This window comes from Vicugna pacos, chromosome 3, assembly GCF_048564905.1.
Source record: "Vicugna pacos chromosome 3, VicPac4, whole genome shotgun sequence".
NCBI lineage: Eukaryota > Metazoa > Chordata > Mammalia > Artiodactyla > Camelidae > Vicugna > Vicugna pacos.
Window position 1 is genome coordinate 76,602,132 of NC_132989.1, and position 8,362 is coordinate 76,610,493.

Sequence of the window (8,362 nt, forward strand, 5' to 3'; positions counted from 1 at the left end):
TATAGAGAAGATGACAAATAGGTGAGAGGTTCATCATGTGTACAGCTGAGATTCCTAAAGTGGAGAACAGAACAAATATTCATAGATAACAAAAAAAGAAATTTTTTCTGAAATAATGGAAAATATTAATCCACTGATTAAAATCTGCAGAAAATAGAATTTTTGTTCAAGAAAAAATACAGTCTCAAATTTGGGCCATATCTTAGTGGAGACTATGAATTTCAAGAATAAAAAAAAAAAAAAAACCCTAAAAGTATGTTTCCCAAAGAAGAAGATGGCTTACCTGAGCCTTCTCCATACCAACATTCAATACAAGTAGTGGGTGAAACAATATCTACAGAATTTTGATGGGGAAAATGTGTGGCCCAAAAAATATATGCTTTATGTAAAGATAGTTTTAATAATGCAAAGAATCTGATAACACATCACTTATGAGCCCTTCCTAAAAAATATCTGAAGTCATATCATGATGAGGAAAGCCACAGATGAAAGGACTGTTGGTGACCACTGAGTGTGTAATTACGTTTCCAGAGCTTCGTTATGTATAAGTTATAAATCTTGGTAATACAAAAAAAGAAAAAAAAAAGAAAAGAAAAAAAAAGTGAGATGAGGGGAAGAAACTGGAAGGAAGTATGAAATACAAATTTTCCTCTTTTTTCATGATGAGGTGTAAAACTGTCCAACATTGATAAAACAAGAAAGAGGTTTAACTATCAAAGTTTCAAATATTATCATAAGTGGGAAGACAAAGCAAAACAAAGAATGCACAGAACAAAGAGCCAAAAAAGTTTAAGGCAACAATATAAATGGAAAACATAGATCTACTATAACCAAATACATATTGTGATAAAATTAAGTGCAACAAATATATATTATAAAAAATAAATGTAAATGAAATAGATACATATAATAAAAGAAAAAGACGGTCAGTCTGGATTAGCAAAACTCATCTATTTATCACGCTAATAGTGAAAACACAGGAGGCTTGCATAAAAATTAATGACACATTCATATCACAGAATACCTGACAGTCATTAAGAAAGAACTGGATATGTAAGAAATGTTGTGGAAAGTAATCCAATATAAATTAACATAAAAGTACCGCAAGAGTAATTTGAAATAGAAATGGCAATTAAAAACCTCCCTACAAATTAAAGTCCAGGACCAGACAGTTTCACCGGGGAATTCTACCAAACATACAAAGAAGAACTCATACCAGTCCTTCTCAAACTCTTCCAGATGAGTGAAAAGGAGGGAATACTCCCAAACTCATTCTATGAAGCCACCATCACCCTGATACTAAAACCAGGCAGACACTACCAAAAAAGAGAATTATAGGCCAATATCACTGATGAACATAGATGCCAAAATCCTCACCAAAATATTAGCAAATAGAATCCAACAACACATAAAAAAGATTATACATCATGACCAAGTGGAGTTCATCCCAGGGACACAAGGCTGGTTCAACATACACAAATCAATCAATGTAATACATCACATCAATAAGAGAAAGGACAAAAACCACATAAGCATCTCAATAGATGCAGAAAAAGCATTTGATAAAATTCAACGTCCATTTATGACAAAAACTCTCACCAAATTGGGTATAGAGGGAACATATCTCAACATAATAAAAGCTATATATGACAAACCTACAGCCAGCATAGTACTCAACAGTGAAAAACTCAAAAGCTTCCCACTAAAATCTGGGACAAGACAAGGATGCCCACTATCACCATTCCTATTCCACCACTCCTGGAAGTCCTAGCCACAGCAATCAGGCAAGAGAGAGAAATAAAAGGGATCCAAATTGGAAAAGAAGAGGTAAAAGTGTCACTATATGCCGATGACATGTTACTATATATAGAAAACCCTAAAAGGTCCACACAAAAACTACTAGAGCTGATTGAAGAATTCAGCAAGGTAGCAGGTTACAAGATTAACGTTCAAAAATCAGTTGCATTTCTTTACACTAATGATGAATCAACAGAAAAAGAAAGAAAAGAAACAATCCCCTTTAAAAAAGCACCCAAAGTAATAAAATATCTGGGAATAAATCTAACCAAGGAGGTGAAAGAATTATACACAGAAAACTCTAAACCATTGATGAAGGAAATTAAAGAAGACTTTAAAAAATGGAAAGATATTCCATGCTCTTGGATTGGAAGAATCAATATTGTTAAAATGGTCACACTGCCCAAGGCAATCTACAGATTCAATGCAATTCAATCCAATTACCCAGGACATATTTCACAGAACTAGAACAAATCATAATAAAATTTATATGGAACCATCAAAGACCTAGAATTGCCAAAGCATTACTGAAGAGAAAGAAAGAGGCTGGAGAAATAACTCTCCCAGAGTTCAGACAATACTATAGAGCTACAGTCATCAAGACAGCATGGTATTGGTACCAAAACAGACATATAGACCAATGGAACAGAATAGAGAGCCCAGAAACGAACCCACAAACTTTTGGTCAACTAATTTTTGACAAAGGAGGCAAGAATATACAATGGAATAAAGACAGTCTCTTCAGCAAATGGTGTTGGGAAAACTGGACAGCAGCATGTAAAACAATGAAGCTAGAACACTCCCTTACACCATATACAAAAATAAACTCAAAATGGATCAAAGACTTAAACAAATAAGACAAGATACAATAAACCTCCTAGAGGTTTTTTTGAGACATACATCTCAAAAATCTTCTCCTAGAAGACGTAAAAGCAAGAATAAACAAATGGGACCTAATGAAACTTACAAGCTTCTGCACAGCAAAGGAAACCATAAGTAAAACAAAAAGACAACCTACGGAATGGGAGAAAACCTTTGCAAATGAAACTGACAAAGGTTTGATCTCCAGAATATATAAGCAGCTCATACGACTTAATAAGAAACAACCGAACAACCCAATCCAAAAATGGACAAAAGACCTGAACAAGCAATTCTCCAAGGAAGACATACAAATGATCAACAAGCACATGAAAAAAATGCTCAATATCACTAATTATCAGAGAAATGCAAATGAAAACTACAATGAGGTATCACCTCACACCAGTCAGAATGGCCATCATTCAAAAATCCACAAATGACAAATGCTGGAGAGGCTGTGGAGAAAAGGGAACCCTCCTTCACTGCTGGTGGGAATGCAGTTTGGTGCAGCCACTATGGAAAACAGTATGGAGATTCCTCAAAAGACTAGGAATAGACTTACCGTATGACCCAGGAATCCCACTCCTGGGCTTATATCCAGAAGGAACCCTACTTCAGGATGACACCTGCACCCCAATGTTCATAGCAGCACTATTTACAATAGCCAAGACATGGAAACAGCCTAAATGTCCATCAACAGATGACTGGATAAAGAAGATGTGGTATATTTATACAATGGAATACTATTCAGCCATAAAAACCGACAACATAACGCCATTTGCAGCAATATGGATGCTCCTGGAGAATGAAGTAAGTGAAGTAAGCCAGAAAGAGAAAGAAAAATACCATATGAGATCGCTCATATGTGGAATCTAAAAAACAAAAACAAAAAAACAAAGCATAAATACAAAACAGAAATAGACTCATAGACATAGAACACAAACTTGTGGTTGCCAAGGGGGTGGAGGATGGGAAGAGATAGACGGGATTTTAAAATTGTAGAATAGATAAACAAGATTATACTGTAAAGCACAGGGAAATATACACAAGATCTTATGGTAGCTCCCAAGAAAAAAAAATGTGACAATGAATATATATATGTTCATATATAACTGAAAAATTGTGCTCTACACTGGAATTTGACACAACATTGTAAAATGATTATAAATCAATTAAAACAAAGAAAGAAAGAACTAGATATGTAAGAAATGTTGTGGAAAGTAATCCAATATAAATTAACATAAAATTACTGCAAGAGTAATGCATGTTATTTCATTTATATTTTACAAAGCATATGTTGTTCAAATACATATACATTTGCCTGCATAGATATGTGTATACATATGCATTTGCTATGTGTGTGCGTGTGTTCAGTGTTATATCAATGGGGAAGGTGAGCTGGTAAGAGCACTCCGCCCCATAAGGAGGAGTATTTTACCCCTGACATTGTTTAAAATTGCTGGTGTATGGTGCTAATAAAAAGCAGACTGACTTTAAGGAGGCTTCATTATTTTTTACAATTCTCTTCTAACAGTGCACCTCCTGATTGTCTGCACCCAGGGTGGACCGTTCCACTCTCCTTGCTCTTGGTATGCCTGTGTGTGTGTGTGCGCGTGTTTAGTAGCTGGATAATATACAACACACAGGTAATAGTGTCCACACCTAGGTGTGGAATTGGAGGATATGTGAAGTACAGACCACTTACCTTTTTCAGTACTATATGAAAATTTTTATGAGAATATATCTTTATAATATACTTTTCATCAATAATAAAAATGAGAAGAGTATAAAAGAGCTCTACTTGGAAAGAAGCAGTCAATATACTTGAACACACAATGGAGTTTGGTGCTCCTGCCAGATAGAGCAAAACTGAATACACCTTGGGTTACATAGCGCTTACATCAAATAAAAGAAAGCATACTAGTTTACCTGTGCTCCAATATCTAGCCCAGCGCCTGGCACACAACAGACATTTGATAAAGATTTGTCATGAGAATTAATAAATTAATCCCATCAAAGAAGCTTTTTCCTAGTAAAGAATTTCAGGAAATGTTATATGAATTGTATAATGAGTGACACTTCCAGAAACAGACATACAAAAGATACAAAAAACACTTGCAAAATCACCCTTTGCTGTATCAACTCTCAAGACTTTCAAAGGCATTACATTCAGTCTTCTCTCCTGCTAGAGCTTTCTTTAGGGAGCTCAAAAACATTAGTGTGCTGCTTCCTGGAAGCCTGAATTAATATACAGATGGTGCTTAGAGGATGTAGTGAAACTGACATGGAGCACATCCCTTAGACTGGCTCTTTCAAGTGACAGATGTCTCAAGTGGACTTTAGCAATTGCTAGGTTGCAGACACCTTCTAGTGGCGTCTCTTACAAGTGCATGAAGAGCCATTTGTTGTTACTGATATCTAAAGACTCATCCATTCTCTTTAGACACCTGGTGAGCTAGTGACTGAATCGATGTTGCATTCAGCTGTTTAAAAACTAATTTACTCATTCCTGTGATAGAAATAAAGCAGGTTCTTTTTCTTCTACACTAATGGGAGTTTGCACAGAGAGCCAGACTCACAGCATGGATAAATCCCAAGACAGTTTTCCTTCTGCCTCCCATTCGCCCCAGACCCAGTGGGGAACAAAGGGAAGGGGAGTGATGAAGTGAGGAGTTCAGGGTTACAGTTTCTCACAATTCTAAGCAGAATAATGCTCATACTGATGGTGCCATCTCAACATTTTATAACATCCCAGCAGGTAGGAGAGCAGTGGCAGGGACCCAGAGAAGTCCCTCTTCCTTAGGCTGACCCTATGGGATGCACGTTGGGCTTCTTCTCAAATGAGACCAACTGAGTTTGGTCCTGACTCTTACTGAGTGCTTACAAAACATACATACAACTAACAGACATTCAGACAGCAGTGTGTCCATCGTGGCATTAACACTTCAATTCAAACTTCAGTATTCCAATGAATGTGCATCAACCAGGCTCATGTTTAAGGCTATCAGTTTTTCCTATTCTGCAGGACAGACTGGTGACCAAAGAAAGTTTCATTATACAGTGGCATTTTCTTAGAAGGACCCAGTCCTTAGGGTGTTTCTCCAAGGATCCTTACCATAATAATAATATCTTAATGAGAAATGACATGTTCCTAGAAAGATTATGTCTTGGCTGTACCACACTAATGGAAAAGCTTGGGATTTGGAGTTGGATGAATGGTGGGTTTTGAGTTCCAATTCTACCACTTTTCCAGCCAAGTGAGCTTGGGCAAGTCATTTAACGTCTTTTAGCCTTGGGTTTGTTTGTTTTCCTGTAGGACCGCAAATGGATAGAATTCAGTCATCACTATACTTGGTTCATGACACATTCTCACTAATTCCTCATATTGCAATGATTCATTCATATTATTGCATGCAGGTGATGTATCTTAAACTGCTGTATGATACCTCATTATGCGGATGCAGACAAGGATCACTGATGTATGTGAGAGTTAGCAGTCGCTGGGTAGCTCCTGCCATGTATACTGTCATATCTGTGTCAAGAAGAGATGCTACATAAGAAATGCCAACTAGACTCAGAATTGGGAAAGACATTACTTGAAGATGCTTAAATGCAGGAGGTGGGGGGAAGAAGGGGCAGGGGAGAGCAGCAGCGGGAGAGGCGGTGGACAACTCGGAGATGAGAGGGGGTGAACGTCCAGCACCAGAGAGTCACTTGAGCTGGGGCCAGACACCCATGACAGACGACGACCAAGCTGCCCACTCCAGAACCATGGTCCAGATCTCCAGGAATTCTGACTGCACACCTGCTGAGATATTTGCCATCCCCTACTTCCAGTTACCTTCACTGTTCATCCCCACTCTGGAGCATGGCTTTGACCCTCAAACCTGGGGAAGCCCAGTTAATACGCAGGGGCCCAGAAGAGCAAGGCTGTGAAGCAAACCAGATCACTCTAGTCAACTGTCACAGCCGGGAGGAAGTAGGAGCCAAGGAGGCTGTGGATACTGATGATGGTTCCAATGAATGAGGGAGGCAGGGGTCAAAAGTGAAGATGCAGGAGGGAGGTTCCTGAGTCTAGAGTGAAATACAAAGAAGAGATTTGAAGCATTAGCCCCAAGGAAGACTTCAACAGCCACAACCAAGTAGTTACACAACGTGATAACCCCTCTCAGAAAGCTCATATCTGATGAGCTCTTTGAAAGCCTTGGGTGAACTTTCTCCTGGCTTGGTTAGGTGACCCTCCTGGGTGATCCTCTGGCATCCTATTCTTAATCCTCTCACAACACCTACCAGACTGCAGTGTCCTTGTCGATTTGCTCCCCTCTCTCTTATAAGGATAGAGGCTATGTCTTACCATCTGAGTATTTCTAATACCCAGTGGAGGGAAGAGGTGGAGACAGGGGGAGAGAGAAAGAGAGAGAGAGGGAGAGAACAGGGAGGGAAGGAGACGTAGGGAAGGAGGAAGAAGGGGGTTGAGAGAGGGAGAAGGAAAGAGAGAAAGAGAGATTAAGTGAACTTGAACTGAGCTGGCAAAGCTCCACCACAGCCAAATCACCTGGAGATCCCAAGGGGTGTGTTATCACAAGGTTTCAACTGCATTTCCAAAGTTAGCTCATGCTTGCTGATGCTTTGGGGGTAACTTACGGTGCAAGCAGGGGGCCTCTGCCAAATTCAATTTCACCCCCTCGCTACATCAGCAAGACACTTCTCTTTCCATGAAGCCCCACCCTCCTTCTTCTTTAGAGCCATTGTCTGCTTGACATGAAAAATGTCCTGTAGAAAATGTAATCACTAATTACATCAATGAAAAAAATCCAGCTCTCAGATGTGGAATGATTAACCAGAGGAAAACAATTCTTCAATAATAAATTTCCAGTCCTTTATTTTCAGCTAGAGTTGGTTTTCTGCCTGTGCAGAGGGTTTTCCTGGAGTCCCTTAATGCTTTTACCCACTGTCAATTCACAGTAAAAGCCCTCTAGCAGAGTTGGCGCTCTGGATTAGAAAAGTCTGAACTGCACGTCCCCTAATTGAATCACTCACCTTGGTTTCTCTTCTAAGGAAGTACAAATGTCATTTGCTTTAAGTTTCTGAATTTTCTTGATTTCTAAACTCCCCCTGGATTTTCCTCACACCCTGCCCTCCCATCTTATCTCTGCCTTCCCAGTTGCCCAGCCATTCTCAGGCCCTTCCTCACCTGCAGATCAGTCATGATGGGCCAGGCCCTGCGCGTCCTGCCTTGCACGGTCAGAGGTGGGAAGTGAGTGTGGCAGGATAGTACCCTGCCAGGTTTCAGAGGACCCCTCCATCTCTCCCAGAGAACATCCTCCAGTGCTCATATCTCTCTGCCCCCCAGACAGGTATGGAGCCCCTCCTGGGAGCCCTGCCTTGTGCGAAGGCTGAGATGGGGGCCAAGACTAATCAGACGTAGGCGGTCAAGCCCCTGGGTCTCCACCTGGCAAGTGCCCTTCCCTTCAAGTCCCAGCACCAAGGTCACCTCCTCTGTGAAGGCGTTCCTGAATCAGACCTCCCTCTCTGGCCCCACAGACCCCTGTTCATGTTTCTGTTTCAATACTTAACCTCGGTTAGGACTTAAGGGAAATAAATTACACCCTGCCCTCTGATTTGGAATCAGCTGAGAAAGATACGCATGAGTTGAAGAGATGGGGCTCATGATGTTAGCTTCCTTACATAGATGAGGCTGGTGGGA